Source organism: Diorhabda sublineata, chromosome 3 (assembly GCF_026230105.1).
Source record: "Diorhabda sublineata isolate icDioSubl1.1 chromosome 3, icDioSubl1.1, whole genome shotgun sequence".
Taxonomy (NCBI): domain Eukaryota; kingdom Metazoa; phylum Arthropoda; class Insecta; order Coleoptera; family Chrysomelidae; genus Diorhabda; species Diorhabda sublineata.
The window spans coordinates 6411495-6431322 of record NC_079476.1 but is presented as its reverse complement, the minus strand read 5'-3'; the positions used below and the strand labels follow the sequence as shown (position 1 = coordinate 6431322).

Below are 19828 nucleotides of genomic sequence, written 5' to 3'. Positions count from 1 at the left end.
CTATGATGTAATAGATGATGTGGATTCTAGTGTCACGAAAATATGAAAAAATGATTCATGTCTGATCATATTCAAACAAATCAACTGTTCAATGAATGAATCTCCTATCCTAACTAAAATATCAGGTAATAAGTATGCAATTACATACATCTTTATTCGATTTCTATATTAGAATGCTTCGTTCAGTTTTCGTAGCTAGAAAACAATTAAATTTATTTTTATCCAAGTGAAATTGATCCTGAACATAAGGGGGAGTCCTGAGGAACTTTATATACTTCTACCTTATGTATAGTTCTTTAGGAAAGATATGAAGCTTATAAAAAGTGTCAACTCCTCTTCTTCATTAATTTACATAGGTGATCTGCGAAATTTATCATAAATTTTAATTAGCTTCAGAACTTTTTTGATTTTTCGAATTTTTTGATAATGTACAGTGTATTTCAATCAAGCATTCGAGTGGTATAGATAAATTTAGAAACTCCAGGATAAGCTTTGGAAAAATCAATTTAGGGATTCGTATTGAATATGATAAGTGATTTTTAAACTATCATCATCTGAACTTAAGGTGTCAATTTTAATTGAGTTTCAACTTAATTTGATTAACTGCTAACTATTTTTTTTTTCGTTTGTATAATGGTTCATTTATCAACTTTGTTCAATCTTCGATCGGTATACCATTTTCCTGATTGCTAAGATAGATTTATGTTAATAAACTTTACTCGCATTTTATGAATAGAGAATTTCTTAATAAGTTGAATAAGACTGTTCGTGTTCAGTTCACTCCAACTATTTAGAAAATATGTTTCCTCAAATAGTTTTGTCATTCACTTCTAGTTTCCGAGCTTTCTACTTCTTGTTTAAAATGGTTTTGAAGTACATTGAGCTTTTTCTCGACTTTAGCACAGCTATTAGGATAAAACACAAATATCTTTTTTTCCTTGACGCAAGCGTCTGCTATATTGACGAATTCGTCTTTAAGGAAACAGAGCTTTGTTTCTTTGTCCTGCTTCTACTATAATTGTTTCCGCTTATTATTTTTGTATCACTTTGTATTGATTGACAATATTATTGTAATCTATATGGTAGTTATTCATCAAAAATTCAGCAGTAAAATTCAATAAGTTTTTAGCTGTACACAAGAGGACACAATAGATCCTTTAGGTCGCAGTGTATACGAGACCCCAAATCCATACATACATACATATATACAACATAGTTTTAAAAGTGTAGTCTTTATATTTCCGAACTTTTTGTTTTCTCGTTTTGAACAACAAGTCTTTCAAGATATCCGCCAGATTTGGAATATCAGTGTTTTTACAAGGTGTCTTAAAAGAAAAAAATGTTTGTTACATATCGAAATACAATGCTTGGGAATTTAGTAAGTGAAGCAACATCATCCAAATAGAAGCCGTTGCGCACCACGGCATTCATCGAATGACTGCCATTTTGTGAAAGATATTTTCTTTTAATTGTGCAAGGGGCGTCGGTTTGTTTGCGTAAAATATAGATTTGACATAACCTCACAGTAAAAAGACCATCGGTGTTAAATCGGGACTGCGTTGAGGCCAACTTATGCCATCTCTCCTGGAGATCAATTTGCCAAAATTCGTGGCAGTGATCTTTTGAACATGCTTGAAGCTGCTCCGTCCTACCGTCACCATTTTTTTAAGTTATTATAACCCCTGAAAGTTTTACAGTTCAGGTACGAAGAAGTCGTCTAAAATCTGCACACAATGCTCTGAATACACTGAGTCCCCTTTCATCTTAAAAAAAGTGAGGACCTTTAATTCCTCGCGCTGATATCGCAGCACTTACGGTCATTTTAGGCAAATATACAGTCCCTGGCCAAATTATTAGACGCACTGTATTTTTTAAATCACTTGACTCCGCAGCTCCGAGAATGGTTTCCAAATGGAGAACCATTCACTTTCATGCAATATGGAGCTCCCTGCTGCACTGCTCGATCTGTCTAAGCTTTTTTGGCAGAAGAAAATATCCCTCTGTTGGATTGGTCGGGTAATAGTCCCGATATAAATCCGATTAAAAATGTGTGGGAGCTAATGAAAAGAGAAGTAGCTAAGGATGTGACTACTAACAAAACCCAGCTTTAAGAAAAGATTATTCATGTGTGGAATCGTACAGGAGACAGTACAGTCTTGTATTGATAGCATGCCGCGCAGAATTGAAGCTTTCATAGCGGCTAAAGGTAACTCAACTAAATATTGACTTTTACTTACATTATTCTCACTTTTCTGCAAAATTTAATAAACATCTGATTTTCTAAATTAATGTTGTTTTATTTATGTTAAATTAATTGGTCATTTATTAGATAATACATAAATAAAAAACAAAAAACGATGAAATTTAAAACAATAAAACGGTACAATATCACTCGGTGATTAATATAAAAATATTAATCTTGCAGTGCATCTAATAATTTGTATAAACTCCTGTAGGAGTTTATAATATGTGTGTTTTGGATTGGTTGTACTCCAATAACGACAATTTTGTTTGTTGGCGTGTCCATTAAAAAAATGAGCTTCATCCGAGAACAAGATGTTGGTAAGCCTTGGAAAGCGCTCTGCCATCTGGCTTCCAAATTCCAGCCTTTGACCACCAGCATCCTGACACTTCAGTTCTTGCACCAACAAAATTTTATAATTGTACAGCTATAAATATTTGTTTAAAATGCGAAATAATGATGATTTATGTAAATTTCAAGAACCAACAAAAAGTCACGAACAGACCGAGTATCACTGTGTACATTTTCGACCAGTCTAGAAGATCTTGGATGCCCGAATTTTAGTTCATCCAGTGTTGATCCGGTCTCTTCAAACTTGTCGACCCAATTTCCAATCAGTCGAGTGACTGGCTCATCATTTAAGTGACGATCATTGTAAATATCGCAGAATTTTCTATTCGCTACAGTCGCCGAATTACCGTTTATATAATAGATTCTCAAGTGTCGAGCTAGTGGTTCACGCAATAAGCAATACAACGGTGAACTTTCTTTTAAGGCACCTTTTATATAGAGGCTACCCCCACAACCCTAAAAATAAATGCTGCCAAACATACTAGTTATTTGATTGTTGTATTCTTCTTCTTCTTTCATTTTCCGCTCTATTCCAATGATACATGCAATGCTAAATCGAGATATTTTTATAATAAAATTGCGTTTACGGAAAAGTTGAACGCGGTTATTTACAACAAAAATATGAGACAGAATAATCCATGGATAATCTCAATATAGCTATTGATACACAATTCTTGACAGTTATTGGCACTGGAGTAGGAAGAAATTGTCTACTGCTACTCAATCATATGACGTTAATAGTGACAATGTGACATTTTTTGACGTGCATAGCTGGGTTAGTGTGCGGTCAAGTTCAGCACACGCATTTTGATAGGCCTTTCTTGCCTACTTTTTGACTATAAAACCTTGCGATGTAATTTCCAATTTCTACAGTGCAATGACTGCTGTATGCACTTCTTTTATGGAAAAATTAATATTTCAGGACAATATTAGTTATAATATGAGTAAACTATGGTTTGTGTATGGTCGTATTAGATGAATATTTTGATATCTCATAAATAATGTTGGTTTCCAATGTTCACTTTGTTTATTAGATAATCATACAAAAGAAAGCCTGCCTATTCGAAGTATTCTCGTAGCCCATAGTATTTCAAACCTTGGTAAAACAATTATTTGGACTTATATGCAAAAAACTGACACACTGCATTTTCAACATTTCCTTTGGATTCAAATTTTTCCACGCCATGAATCTAAAATATCTAAAATACTGCCAAGTTCTTCGATCTTAACATTTTCTTGTCTAAGAGAACCCCTTTCGATTAACTAACTCATACATCCACAAAATCTTTTCACTATATACCTTGACATTGATAGCTCGACCATTTGGAATGATTTCGAAATACACCGAAATTTCATAAATCTACTATATGTACGCATGTTTGAATAGATTTTGGATCTCGATCTTGTTGGAGAACCTTGTGTTTACAGCTAATTCATCAATCCCACTCCTTATAAAAAGTATGTGGATAGAGTTTTCGTCCTCCGTTCAACAAAACCTGCACGCTAGGTCTAGCTTCCTCAGGTGTTTCTTGAGGCGACGGTAGAAGGCCTGTAAGTATTCGTATATTGTCCTCACTTAGGTTGATACATTCTGCTGATCTACTATGGTTAAAATTTCCCAGAAGAGTCTTTACCTGTCTCAGCCCTTTTAGGTTGTCCTAATAATTGGTTTTGCTCCTATTTACCGTCTTTTCTAGTGATTTTCCCATTGTTGTGTAGCTGACAGAAGGGTTCAGGCCTCATGAAGGGCTTGTCTGCCCCCGCTTTAGCGAGCTTATCAGCTATTTCATTTTCCTTCGCTCTGGTGTGTCCCGGAATCCATTGTGGGGTAATATTTAGCTCGTGTAATTTTTCTAAGCAATCCCAAACGAGTTCGGATTTTATGATATTGAAACTTATAGCTCAAATGGCTGCTTGACTATTGCATAAATTTCTGCGTGGAAAATGCTTTGTGCACTGCCTAGACTTTCAGAGTGTTTGGTTCTGGGCCCGTACACTATTCCAGTTTCGTCTGTTGTTTTTGATCCATCCGTATTCCATTTAATGGCATTTCTGTTCATTCCTTATGGTGTTTTGATCCTACTCACTTTTACAGTTTATTATTGAGGTGAAATTCTGCTCAAAGCTTAACTTTTTCGATGCAACGTCCTGAGGCATGTCCCAGGGATGGTCATTATTTAGAAACGGGTTTTCTTTGATAATTTCGTCTCTGAACATTCTTAGTGATGTTTTCTCTGCCACACTTTCCACAACTATGTGGAGATATGGGAGATTTAGAATCAGTTCTAGTGCAGCTGTTGGGTAAGACTTCATAGTCCTAGCTGCACATAACCAAGCCAGTATTTGTACCTATGAGTACCTCGAGGTATTCAGACTAGTTCTAGTACCCCAAACCACTGCTCCATATGTGATCATTGGTCTCACACTTGCCATGTAAATCCACCGTAGTATCTTTGGGTTACAATCCAAAGAGAAGTTCACTGTCTAGCGTGAGTCCCATGTATTTCCCCTCTGTTTTTCACTCGATGACTTGCCCGTCTAGCTTGATGGGCTTGATGTTGAGTTTCTTTCGTGTGAAGGAAACTATGTAGGTCTTGTTCGGATTGACGTTTAGCTCCATTGATCGACACCACCTTTTTGTATAGATGAGTCCTCTTTGAACTATATCACAGAGTGTTTTCTCAAAGCATCCCTTTGCCTAGATGACTATGTCGTCTGTATATCCTTGACAGGGTATGCCGAGCTCCGTTAACCTACATAAGAGTTCGTCTACTACTAAGCTCCACATAAGTGGAGATGCGACTCTTCTATTTACACTTTTTGATATGGTGTCTTGCCCTACTTTCGTTTCTACTGTTCTAGTATATAGTAGTTGTGCCATTCACCTGGAGGTTGTCCTATCTCTTCCTCTCGCATCTAATGCTATTTTTACAGCGTCATGTGGAGTATTGTCAAAGGCGCTTTCTATGTCTAAGATGGCACATACGTTTTTTTGTACGTCAGAGCATTCTGAATTAGTAGATTTGCCTGTTTGGTATACAAATTGACATGGATGGAGAGGTTTCCACTTCAGAATCTCTGTTTTTTCTATCGTTTCGAGTAAAAACGAAGTGAAGCTAATTGCTCTGAAGAATTTGGGATGTGTCGTTTTCTTCTTCCCTACTTTTGGTATGAAGGTTACTTTGGCCTTCGCCATGGCTCTGGTATGTAACCCACTAGATATGCAACAAGACTCTCCGCTCGAATCCAATTTTCTTTATGACGCGTTCTGGTAATTTCCATGTTCGGGTTGTTTAGATAAATTCGGGAGGATGTATAATATCTTCAGAAGGTCAAAGCGAGTCGGTACTTGGTTGGTGTTCTACTGCTTCCTTGTAATCTCAATATACCACGAAAATTGACGACCTGAGTGCGATCGATCTTCAAGCATTAAATCCCCACTATTGAAACGTTGTGCCATTCCCTCATTAACTATGTCTGCCCATTCAATTTCAAATATTTTCCTCGCTACCACATCTGCTTTAAATTCTTGTTTCCAAAAATGTGTTAACAATACAAAAATATCATAGTTATCATGCTATTCATTATAAAAACGTACTGCCGTTAGAAAACAAATGTACTTAACAAGATTAAATTGAGGCGTATAAATTTTCATTACTTATGAGACACCCTCTGTAATTCCAATTATAAATTTTATCTATACTAAAAAACGTTCCAAATAATTATAGAAACAATAACGGTAGCTGAATAATTTCATATAGCAATGAATCAATTTAAACCTACGCACTGTATACCGGTGTGCGTGCTCTTTTTATTTATAAATGATAAGTGGAATTCTTGTTTTGGCATTCGCAGGACCATCGGCATTCATCCATCAACCAAGAAATCGACCATCGGCCTGACCGCTTCTGCAATTACAATCATTCTCCACAAATAATGACGAGAAACAAACTCCCTGGTTGTCATATTCCGAATACGCACAGTGTGTTTTTACACGGCCCTCATTGTTCCGGATGTTTGTTCTTTCTTTTCTTAAGGCTCATGTACAAATAAAATCCAACTATACAAACATGAATTATTTTCTGACATTAAATCCATAATGGAAATTTTGATATATTTCTCTACAACTTAATGTTTCAAGCTTCGTTTCTGTCCACGAAAAATAATTAGAATCAACTCCATTAATATACTAATTGATTGATTAATGTGATAAAGTTCAGTGCCTCTTTTGTCCTTTGAGATATCAATTTGGAAATTTGAGGGATTGTAGCCATCATTAGTCTTCACATTTCTAAGTAATACATAATCTTACAGAGTGTTCCAGAATGCTACGCCATATCTAAGTTACATTTTTTATTGCATATTTGAAACTATAGGATTGTGATGTATTCTAAGAGGTATCCAAAAAGTTACAACCAATTTTCCACAAAAATCGAAATAATCCTCTACAAGGTAAGAGAAATTAAAAAATGAAAATATGTTGCGGCCAAAGCATTCGAATCGAAGTAAAAATTATGGAAAATTATTTTTTTCTTTAATATTTATTGAATCTGGTACAGGGTGAATCAAAATACTAGCATTGTTTTCTCAAATGATAAATCCTGTATTTTATGTTAGTATCGTAAAATACTACCAACATATTTTTTTTTATCAGGTATTCCCTATACCTAAAATTATGAATTGTACCTTTATTCAATCATTTCACATTTAATTGTATGTTGTTGATGATTTTACGAAATATTGTACCATTTTTGAATGAAAAGCGCAACTAGTTTATTATGATTCAAGACGTCTTCAACAGTTCTCCACATGTAGCTGTCAAAACAGCATTAGTTGCTAGAGAAGTAGATAGGGCAACTTCTAAATAAAAAAGATAACCATTAAAGCCCCAAAATACATGATACTGTTAAGATATTTCGTATATAACAATGAGGGTAGTAAGATAAAGATCCTGTTAATGCACACTGCGATAAAATGACCAATAATCACAAATGGGGCAGTGGTCTGGGTACTAGAACTGCTGTAAATACCACGATAATCCATCCCGCGAAGGTACAAAAATTGGCCTGCATATATACAAAAACACGCCAGAATAAAAATGTCCAACGTCTACACTAGAAGTCATTCTAAATATTTCCATAGATCATTGGAAATCTTGGCAGAAAAAATCTCATTCAAAAAAATATTAAATCGGGGTTATGCCTTAGAATGTAAGTGCTTTCCTCAGAACTAAACTTAAGAAGCAAGTGAGATTAAAACATAATTCTAGAAATGAACAGAGGCAGTACAACGAACGGAAATAGGAAATTGGAAAATGTGTAGATCAACTTTACAGCAATTATTATAAATAGGGACTGATTCCCTTATCCGATAGTCAAACATCCTGGGAAAGGTGAATGAAGTTATCCTCCTCCAATAGATCCGGGACATACTGGGCTAGTGAAAAGAGAAACAGCAGATACACTTGCTACAGTAGGAGCGGATAAACCCTTTATAGGAACTTAGCACTTTTGGAATTTTGAAATCGGCTACAGGAGAAAGAGAAAGCACTAGAAAAGAAAATAGATAACGAAGCCAGTTACTACAGGAGTTGCTACATACAAAGATAGTCTTGAGAAATTATAACTAGAGAAGGTCTATGAATAAATCTAGGCAAGACAATCTAACAATAGTGCAGGAAGTCTTGTCGTAGAGGACGAAACCTTAAAGTTTAAGAGACTACGGAACTCCAAAAAATTATACATGTCAGAATATGAAATACAAGATGAAGATCTTTGGCGACTAATGCCATCTCACATCTTGCACACCACTAAAAGGTGGGATTAATAGATCAGCTGTAAATTCTGGGGATCCCCAATGTAGCATAAGAGGGACACAATGGATTCTTTGGATCGTAGTATATATTACGTTCTGATTTACAACATATATATGATTGACATTTAGTTTACCATTGTAATGAAGTTACTAACCTGTCTAACAACATGGGGGATTAACCATTGCTCTGTATAAATAGAAAATTAGGATTGAAAGACTGATAAAAAGGGATTACTTGTCTGACAGCACTATTCTGTAGATAATACTAGGCTTTTGTATAGTGACCAGCTCTCTATGGAAAAAAATTTAAGTCCAATTCTAAATAGGCCAGTACATGTATTGGGGTAATTTGCAATATGTAACCGTTTATTCGCTGGCTAATACGGGATTTTAAGCTTGTTTTCTGCTACCCAATCCCACTTCACGTAAACATCTCAGAAAGAGACAGTACATGATATTTCAATCATCACATAATTCATTTCTTAGCAGAGTCTGACTCTTTTCTTTTTCTCTTGTCCTAGATTTCATTCACTAGTTTCATTATATTGTTCGACCAAACCACTGATTATTTACTAGAAAAAATTTGTCGTATTGAGTATCTTTCAGTGAAGAGAGTAGATGCTCTTACGAAAGCTGCTATTTAAGTTTTGAGATAGACAAACAAAATAAATATTTATAATTTGATATGGCTTTATTGTTTCCCAAAATATTCTCAAATGAATTCAATACACTTTTGCACGCGTTTGACATTTTTTCCATTGTTATTGGCGTACTTCTAAAACATGTGATTTGAACCCATCATCCCCTTCTTCAGGTGTAGAAAAACTTTGTAAGTGATTGGTTTCACTGAGTTTTTTGAGCCCTTCTGGCTTGTTTTCCATTTAGAACTGACCTTTGTATGCTGCTCTAATGGGAAAGTAGGACATGTTAAATTACTCCGAAAGAACAATATTTGGTACAAAGTGCTTCATGCGGGAACAATTTGTTGGATTTGGCTTGTCTTGACAGACCCAAACAGTCGATTGTTGTTTAATTGGGGGCTCATATCTATAGATCCATTGAAAAACTTGGCAATGTCAGATTTGACATATTCACATCCGTGTTATCATAGCAGCCCTCGTTGGGTTCCGTTAAATTAAGCTTCTTCAATGGAAAATTACTTTGGAGATTCACTTTTTTTAGCCTCACGAATATAAAAAAACAGGTACTAATAGTATAGGCGAGTATCGATAATAAACACCTATATGAGCGGTGCTTCAACATTGTCTTGGAGTTCATATAATATGAAAAAATTTCTTACATTTATATTCTTACATATTCTATCATTGATATTTTCATTAATAATTATTATACTATACATTTTTCAATATATATGAATTTTATGCTTATGGTGGAGTCGCTGGGTCGACATATTTCTACCCAACAACCTTAAGGGGCGTTGTAAGGAGCTAAACAGTCAGGCGGAGGAAGGGGCAACTACCATTATTATCATCAAACAACACGTATAGTATTGAGAAGAAGGAACCATTGCATCGACTCCCATCACCATCACGAAAAATTTGAACAAGTCAATGGCCGGGCAAAGACCGCAATTCTCTGGTCTACTGCCTCTGTCCCTGCGTCCCCCGAATTGCATTTTGGTAATTTCGACACTCTCTAGAGGATGTGCTAAGTTTAAAGGGACGTGGGACAGGTTTTGGAAATAGTTAATAGTTTTGCGGTGAGCGATTAAATTTACATTTGACGATTTAATGATTTAGCTATTTAGGAATTTATAATTTTAATGTTTCCTTTCTATAATTTCAGATTTTGAAATTTCATGGAAAATACGTTTATTAAAATTATCTTCAGCTATGATAAGAGGAAGCTTTTATACAGAGTGGTTCGTTTCGTTTTTGAAAATATCACATTTTAGAAAATTTAACTACTTTCTTTTCAATGCAATACTTATTGATTTAGAAAGGATTTAATATGTTCGTTATTATTTTTAATTAAATAAAAAATAATTCTAATAATAAATCAGCTCTTTGCTCATATCTCCTAAATTTTCCTGTCCTGTTCAAGTGACTATGGAGGACGTGGAATTCTATGCTTATATTGCACCTCAGAGTTTTCAATTGTAGCAGGTCTTCTACAAATTCAATATAGTTTTCGGATTCTGCATCATAGAGGCGAGAACTGCCCAAACCTTTAAGTATAACTCGACACAAATTTGCCACTTATCGTCATTGTATTTTATTTTATTCAGGATTAGCGATTTGTGCCCTAAATTTGTGATATGGGCAATAGGTAACCCAGCGTATCATGTAATAGAATACATTTTAAGCTAAGTTTTGGGCTGTCAATGAACTAACGCCAGTCGTTTAGTTTGAGTTCTTGTTATCTGAACAAAAAGTAATACCGTTTTCTTCTGAAAACCCCGTAATTCTTCATTTCCTTCACGATAGAAACTTACTTTAATGTCTGAAGAGAGCAAATTTTTTTCGATTAGTCTTGATGCTAACAATTCTGAAGCTCGTTTAGAAAGATTCAAATATCTTAAAAGAACGTGTATCTCAATTCTGACTGGAATTTTTCCCTCATTTCCCTTGAACATCATAATGACCTTATCAAATTAAAACGATGTTAGCCTTACTAGGACAAATCTGACGAAGTCAACGCTAGGTGCGCATGAAGATAACGCTATTTGAAATAAATTAATTTTCCATCGGGATTCTTTGATTTTGAATTTAGATAAGTCGATATTTCCGAATATTTCTATTATCAAATCAGACAATTTATACGAGGATATATTAAAAAATTCTTAGCTTACTATAGAACTAAACCAAATTTTGATGTCAAAATATTTTATTACTCAACATATTCTCCTTTTAATTGGATATATTTATTACGCGAACCTGCAACGTCTCTAGACCTTTAAAAAAATGTTTCTTCTTGCTCTGCAAACCAGACCTCCACAGCTTTTATTACCTCCTCGTTGGAAGAACATTTATGATCTTTTAAACTTTTTTCCAGTTGAGGAAAGAGATGATAGTCGGAGGGAGTCAAACCTGGTGAATAAAGGGAGTGTTCTAGTAATGCAAACCCTAAATCACGAATTTTTTGCATGGCAACATGAGATTTATATGCAGGGGCGTTGACCAAAACATCTTCGAATAGTTTTCCGCGTCTTTTCTTTTTAATTTTTTTCCCGTAGAGTGGTCAGTAATGTCGAATAGTAATCTCCAGTTATTCTTCTGCCCTTATCCAAAGAATCAATCATGATTACTCCATGTCAATCCTAAAAAACTGAAGCAAGAAATTTTCCAGCAGATTCTTGGTCTTGGAGAACCAGGGTGTCGCCATTCCATCAATTGTTCCACATCGTTTTCAAATTGAGCACATTCAAACATTTGGAGATCCATTTTGCAGCAATTTTTCTCATGTCCAAATTGACGTGAACTATATGATAAACGCGTTCGTATGAAATATTCAGTGCTTCAGATATCCGTTTTAGCCCAATTCGACGGTCTGATAAAATCATGTCATGAACTGCAAATTATATTTTCGACGATTGACTCAGAAACTTACCTTCCCGATCTATCATCATCTCCAATGGAAAATTTACCTCTTTTGAAGCTTTCAGTCCAGTTTTTCATGGTCGTATACGACATTGATCACCAAGGGTATTAAACAAATCTTCGTGAATCTGCTTATCTCTTAACCCTTTTAAATACAGGTACTTGATGACGGCTCGATACTCCAATTTTCCTATTTTTACAATTTCGGTGGACATCTTTTTTCTTTTAATTTATTACGTAACTCTGGTTCACTTTTTTGACGCCAAACATTACACTTACACTTTTAATAAATTATTGTTCGTTGTTATGGTAACGCATTATTTTGTTTATGTTTGGAACTGATCTAGGCTTACTAGATATCAATACATCCTCGTAATATCTTATAAGTTATCCTGTTGAGGACCATACAAGGTAAACCTGATCAGGATCTCAATAGTGATCTACGTTATATCCTGATCAGATCCTTGTCAGGTCCTAACACTTCCCTCACCAGATTATGGAATTACGTGATAAGGTTTTTGATCGGGTCCTCACAAAAAATTCCAGTCGGGTTTTTGGGAAAAGCCTTTTGGCTCATTCGGCATAGTTTCAAAATCAGCATCGTTCTAATTCATTTATAGCTAATACATTGTTGAGGAGATAAAAGCAAGTTGAATATGAGTTAACATTGTCAAAAATTCAGTTTATGACACTGTTGCTCTTCTGATTATTCCAATGAAAGAAAATTTTCTTGTCTCATTTTCAAAAACCATTATAACTGCTACATTGGTATTTTTGAATATTGAAATGAAACATGTACTTCACGAAACGAAGTGATGGTTGATATTTGAACAGAATATCAGTTTGACTGCCAACCATATTTTTGAGGCACTCTCAGACGCAATTAGGTACTATTTGTTTTGTTGCCCTTATGCCATAAATCATGGACATTATAGCTTCATTAACATTATATTCTGATCGGAATGATCGGTGTCAGGCATTAATATTTCCACTGTATGCCGAATACTCCTGTCGAAGTCTCTATAAATTTTATAGCAATATTACGAAAAAAACACACCCTAATTATTCGAAAAACCTTTATTTGAATAAAAGCAACACAAAAGAACTAAACTGGTACTATAATATGGGGTATACAAAAAAACGTATTTGGTTTACAGGTAAATTATCATAAAATATCATAACAACATAAATAAATTTTCTCAAAGCAAACGAAAATATAAGGAATATCACACCAAAAGTAAACTCGTGACAAGATCTTTTACCTAGAAAAGTAAATCACGTGCTTAGTTTACGGTAAATAACCAAGAAATTGCAAATCACAAACAAGTGGCTAAAAATATAGAAATTACCAGACTGACAAGAACTAATTTGTTTAACAAAGTCTTCAAAGCACACACACATTTTTGGGAGGCAATGTCTAGCGTTCGGTTTTTTTTTATTAGAAAGACATCATCACTTGGGTCTAACAGATCCCCGATTAACTCCAGTCGAAAGTAATAAAAACGGAGGCGACGACTACTCTATGTAGATGTATGTATTAGTCAAACTCATTTGCAGAACATGAATGGAAAGTTTCTTGTATCATCGTTTTTTTATTGCAAGGATAGTACGACAACATTTGATCCTGGTGATCGATTCCTATCACATAGTTATCATAGTTTAGAACAGCATTAGATTTTTCAGTTTCTTTTCCATTTTTATTCTTGAAAATTCAGTATTATAATTGTATTCGAGTTTGTCATTCCATTTTCCAATATAAATGCCATTAGAGAACCTAGATTCGTTTTCTCTTCTTTTTATTTTCGCCTTAGGGTGCTGGTACAATAAGTGTCATTTTCCAGCAGCCTTGTAGCTAAATTAACACTGTTTTAAAAGTTGTTGAGGTTTAGCGGGTGTCCTTGATCTAACTTTTCTTCAAGTGCATAACTACTTTGATTGCATGTCCAATTCCACCATATTCATCTAATGAACCCTCAAACATGCGAAATTTCGGCCTCAATTCATCAGGCTCTGTAAGCATATAAAGCTTTATCCTGTACTTGTGACGTTTATTTTTTATGTATTGTTTGAACTATAAACGCCCTCCTCATAGCACCATAGATTAGTATAACGACAATTCTTTTCCCGGGTAATAGAGACTGTTCATGTTTAGATTGAAAAAGTCGATCACAGACCTTATTTTACGTCAAGATGAGAAGGACATATGGTATGAATTCTGGAACCGTGAGGTAATTCCAATTTGTGATACGTAGATGTTTCACTGCTAAGAAAAACTTGTATAACATAATCATTTGTCTGGTCTACAATTTGCGTTAAAAAAGTGTCGTTAATTATACGGATGAAAAAATAGGTCTGCATTTGCCCGGAACGGGTACTAAAAGCTCTTTATTTTTTATGAACGTGAATTGTTTAAATGTACCTGTTTTTGCCCACTGGAAATTTGCTTCTGCAGTGAGCTGGACCGGTATTTACAGGCGAAGCCAGTCGATTTTCCAGCGACTGGTCATCATCATGTCCATCTGCATCTCAATCACTTCCTGTCTCTGATTCGTAGAGATAATCGTCGGACTCCGACAAATATTCGTCACCACTGCTATCTTTTAAACACTGCGATAGTTCTTCATTTGAGAGTTTTTTTGAACAGTTCCCCTTTTTTTCTGCAGTCCAGAAAATCCAGGTTGGGCATTCACGTTCAAGTACAACAAAAAATAAAAACACACCTAACCAACTATACCATCTGCTCGACATAGCCTCGATAACGCCGACTGCATATTATATGCAATCGAAAACTAATTTTCCAGATTTGTTTTTCGCTATTCTCTTTACCAAGAGTCTGCCAATATCAATATTTTCAACACACTTTTATTACTTCCACCTGTATGTTTGTATGGTTTAAACTGACTTTTCCCCCAATCGGTGTATATTAAAAATGACTTCAAATAGCAAATTGAAATAAAAAGCAAAAGATAAGAAATACTAAGAAACAGATTTTTCGAGTTATTATAGTTAAAAAACATGTTTTCAACAATAATCAAACTAAAAAATGATTCTCTTCTTAAAAATAAAATCACCGATGAAAACATTTCCACTTTTATAAAGCGTCTAGTTCATTTTAAACCCAACTTTATGCTTCGGAATGAAAGTAGTAAAAAATTATGACGAGTGAAATTAAATTTTATTATCAGAATCTTGAGCGAATTACGTGAATGGGGATTGTGAAAAGAGAAGACCATTTAGTGAGTAATTTTCGATAAATGATAACTAATTAGATTGATCTGGAATTGGTTACCGGCTAGGAGCTTCATCAGTTCACTTCACTATTTCTTAGAACTTGGAAGAGCATCCCAAGCACTTTTTGTCAGGGAATGTCATATATTGCTTATGTATAGTATTGGAATTCTAAAATATGTCCAAAAACTATTTGTCCGCGCACTAAAATATCTTATTACGCTGATTATATTTACTATGATTAATGAATATTTCTTTTTTTTGTATCCTTTACATGAGAGTAAGAATTATAGAGCTAATTTGCGACTACGTAACTGCGCAGTTCCAGACTCATAAACTTGAGAGGCAACCATCAACAAATTTGTACATATTGAAAACGGGTTCAAAAGAGCAAATTGAAGTAAAACGCGAAAAATAAGAATTACTGCGAAACAGACTTTTAGAGTTAATTATTATAGTTAAAAAACGAGTAAACATGCTTTTAATAATAATCAGTATCTTGAGCGAGTTACGCAAATGGGAAATAAAGGAAAGAGGAGATCTATTTAGTGAGCAATTCTCGGTAAATGGAAAATAATTTGATTGACCAGGAATTGGTTACACGCTAGTAACTTTATCAGTCACTTCACTATTTCTTTGAATTTGGAAGAACATACCAAGTTTCTTCCTTTGTCTTAGTCTTGCACTTTTTGCAATACCAAGACTAAGTCCAATTTTGCTTATCACTAACAGAAGCAGGATTTTTGTCATGGAATGTCATATATTGCTTATGTATTGCATTGAAATTCTAGAATATTTCCAAAAACTATTCGTCGATTATGTTTACTATGATTAATAAATATTTCTTTTTTTGTATCCTTTACATGAGAGTGAGAGTTATAGAGCTAGTTTGCTACTATGTAAGCGCGCAGTTCCAGACTGCAACTCGAAATGCAACCATCAGCACATCTGCGCATATTGAAAACGAGTTCAAAATAGCAAATTGAACTAAATAGCGATAAATAAGAAATACTGAGAAAGAGACTTTTACGAGTTAGTTATTATAGTTAATCTGATATAGTCAGTATCGTAGCGAGTTACGTAAATGGGAAATGAAAAAAGGGGAGACCTCTCTAGTAGTAATTCTCGATAAATGATAAATAATTCGGTTAACCAGGAACTAGTTACACGCTAGTAGCTTCATCCTTTGAACTTGGAAGGGCATTCCAAGATTCTGCATTTTTTGCACGACCAAGACTAAGACCAATTTTGCTCATAACTAACAGAAAGAGGATTTTTGTCAGGAAATTTCATTATATTGCTTATGTGTGGCATTGGAATTCTAAATTATGTCCAATACCTATTTGTCGTTCAACTCTTAGAACAATATTGTTAACTAGAACAATGGACGGTAGAAGGGGCTCAAACACCTGAAATTTGAAAATTCGGTATAATTTTTTTAAATTTCAAATGATAATGAGTATATTTACTATTTTATTATAAGTAATTAAGTGGAGCTTGATTTTTAAATAGCTTATTTGTATTAAGGTCAATGCAAATTAATGCAAAAATGGTTATTCTTGAGAAATATTGTATTAAATGTATCCAAATAAGGCGGGAACTTATAATGACTAGTAGGGGCAAACGATGCATTTGAATGTTTGAATAATTTGAATATTCCCCACTATGATTTTGATTCAATTATGTAAAATAGTTTTAGTGGTTTCGTTACGTAAACATAACACAAACGAACTGTTCTCTCCTCTTATAATGAAATCTTTCTTTTGTAAGGAATCTCTTGATTAAACGTCAAGCAGTACTTTTGTTGATTGCAGTAATTAGATTCATTTCACTGAACCGTATTTATAGATTTTTCAACGGTTCTAAAACCTGGAATGAACTTTTTCTCTAATGTTAATATTGAATCCAAAGACATTCCAATAAAGTAATATTTCATTTTCAGAGTTCAATGTTTGTACTTTCTATTTTCATGGCAGTCTTTTTAACAAATATTTGTTCTTAATTTGTGAAATGAACATAAAAAAATTAGTTGACCAATTATTTCGAATTTTGGTATAGGGATCTAAATAATGACTCTGAATAATTTGTCTTAATACCTTTTCGCCAAAATAGTCATATAAAAGGCATTTTCCAGGAATGAAAATGGGTTATTTGAAAATACTTAACTTTGGAAACTACAATTGTAAGAAATTAGATCTCAAACAAGCAGTGCTGTGCTCTAAAGACGAAAATTTGAATCGAGAATTCTTTATCTTTTACAAGATTCGTTTCACCTATGAGGAGATGCTGTATATATATATATATATATAATATATATACAGGTAGAGATGATATCAAACGTCTAAAAACCAAAGTTGTTTACTGAAACTAATCGCTGATATACATTTCTCTCTTTTCCTTTGAACGGTGATACTTAGAATGATGGAATTTGGAGCATGAAATTGAAGTATTGAAAGCTTCTCTAAGGGGGTTGGTACTTAAATAGTTTTGAGATATGGCGATACTGAAGTGAGTATGTCAAGTCTGACATTGCCGTACTCTGAACTTGTTCTTAACAAATACGTGGAACATTCAACTTGGTAAAAAAGTTGGATTGAATCGCGAACATTTTCGTTCCATGATTTTCTATGATTTTAACGTGGATTAAACCAACAGCTGTAAACTCATCAATTCGCTTCGACTTTTGGTGACAGAGCACCATCTCAAGCCACCGTATTTCGCTGAAATTCCAAATTCAATTGTGGTCGTACTTCACTACATGATTAATTTCGTGAAGGTTATCCAAAATCAACTGTTGTACCAGAAAACATACTTGAGCATTAGTTTCGCTTACAAGCATCAACATTACATGAACATTGGGCTAACAAGAAGATTTGTTCGTGTTGGATACCGCATAATTTGTCAATCGGTCAAGAAAAGCTCATGTCGACTGGTGCAAAGGAATGCTGAAAAATCAATCGCAGTGCTTCAACGTAAAACGATCATTTCTAAATGGTACGCTATCATTCGATTGCCAGAAGTGTTTGAAAAAATCAAGGGAATCAATCGCAGAAGAAAAACACATTGAAATGATTCTTCAATTATTTTCCCTCATTCTAAACCTGAAGAAGCGGTTATTAAAATCACATGTTTGGAAGGTACCTCAATCGGAATGAAAAAAAGCTTCGACGATTGGTTCTTATGCAATATGCAAATCTGAATATTTCTTTGTTTATCTCAAAACTCAAGTAGCAACCCTCGTACAAGTGGTAACAGGTACCCATGTAAAGGAACAGATTAATATTAGATGGGACCTTATGGCAATAGACATCTTGTTTGGAAGGTATTTAGACTAACTATTCCATCATACTATTTTTTTTTGGATTTACGATCATATTGATGATTGAAATAAATTTGACTTGCGCTTTTAATTAATGAAGTTTCAAAAGTTCGCCTATGGTTAATTGTCCAGTTTTTCAATTGATATATTTATATGCCATAATATCTTGAATATTCAATTCCTGTGATTTTATTGAGATATTTTAGCTAACGAAGTAGCAGCTGCCTTATTTATTGGTGGAAGTTTTCATGCGGCTAATGCATTTTTAATGAGATATACTCCAATCGCCCTAAATCGAGAACTTATTTGAGGAAGCTTCTTCATAAGTTTGAACAAAAGGGTAGTGTACATGATGCCAAAGGATCGAGTTGGCCAAATATTGGTATCGATAAGCAAATTGATAAAGTTGCAGAAAGTGTAGTAAGCCCTTCATCGTCACCGGCTGCTAATATGTGAAAATATGTCCAGCAAAGCCTCGAACAACCAAACTATGTTGTTTGTTTTGGTGACGAAAGTACTTTCTTCTTTAATGGAAATTTTAGTTTTAAAAATGTGAGGTATCGGAGTAACATAAATATTAACATGTTTCTTAAAAAACATACACAGTTGCCGTTGAAAGTGAATTTCTGGTCAGGTATTTTGGGAAACCACATAGTCTGGTTTCTTTTTTTGAAATCTAATTTAAACGGTGAAGTATATCTCTAAATATTAGGAAAAATCTTCAAATTCTGGATAATGATCCAGATGGATTTGGTAATTTGGAAATAACATACCAACAAGATGGTACTCCGGCACAATATTACTTTGCAGTGAGACTTTACCTAGATGAAGAATATCCTAGATGGATTGGACGATGCGGTCCAATAGAATGGCCATCTCCGAACCTCTTTACATGTTTTTTTCTAAATCTAAAGTTTAAACTACAGCTCCCAAGAATATTGACATTTTGAAACGATTTGTTAAGGAATGTAGGACAATTTCCCCGATACAGCACATCAAGTCCGACTAGAGTTTAAATATAGGATGTTTTACTACCAGGAAGTGTATATAGCACACTTTGAACAATTATTATAATCACTTGCTCCAAAGTATTTTGATGTATAAAATAATTCAATGCAAAACTCAAATTTCGATGTATATTTATTGAAATCATCAAAAACATCGTAAATCCTGAAAAAATTGGGTGTCATTTGTCATAAGGCCCTATTCAATATTATAGGTATATATTATATATGAAGACAACTTAACGTGAATGTTCAATAATATTTTCAGAACCTCCTTATGATAGATTCAGATTTTTTATAAAAACAATGT

General features: G+C 34.2%; 1 protein-coding gene across 1 annotated transcript in view; it reads left to right on the top strand.

The window, feature by feature from the left end:
- The window catches only part of LOC130441134 (uncharacterized), a 156253-nt gene that overhangs the window by 75018 nt on the left and 61407 nt on the right, over positions 1–19828 (top strand). The window lies entirely within an intron of this gene.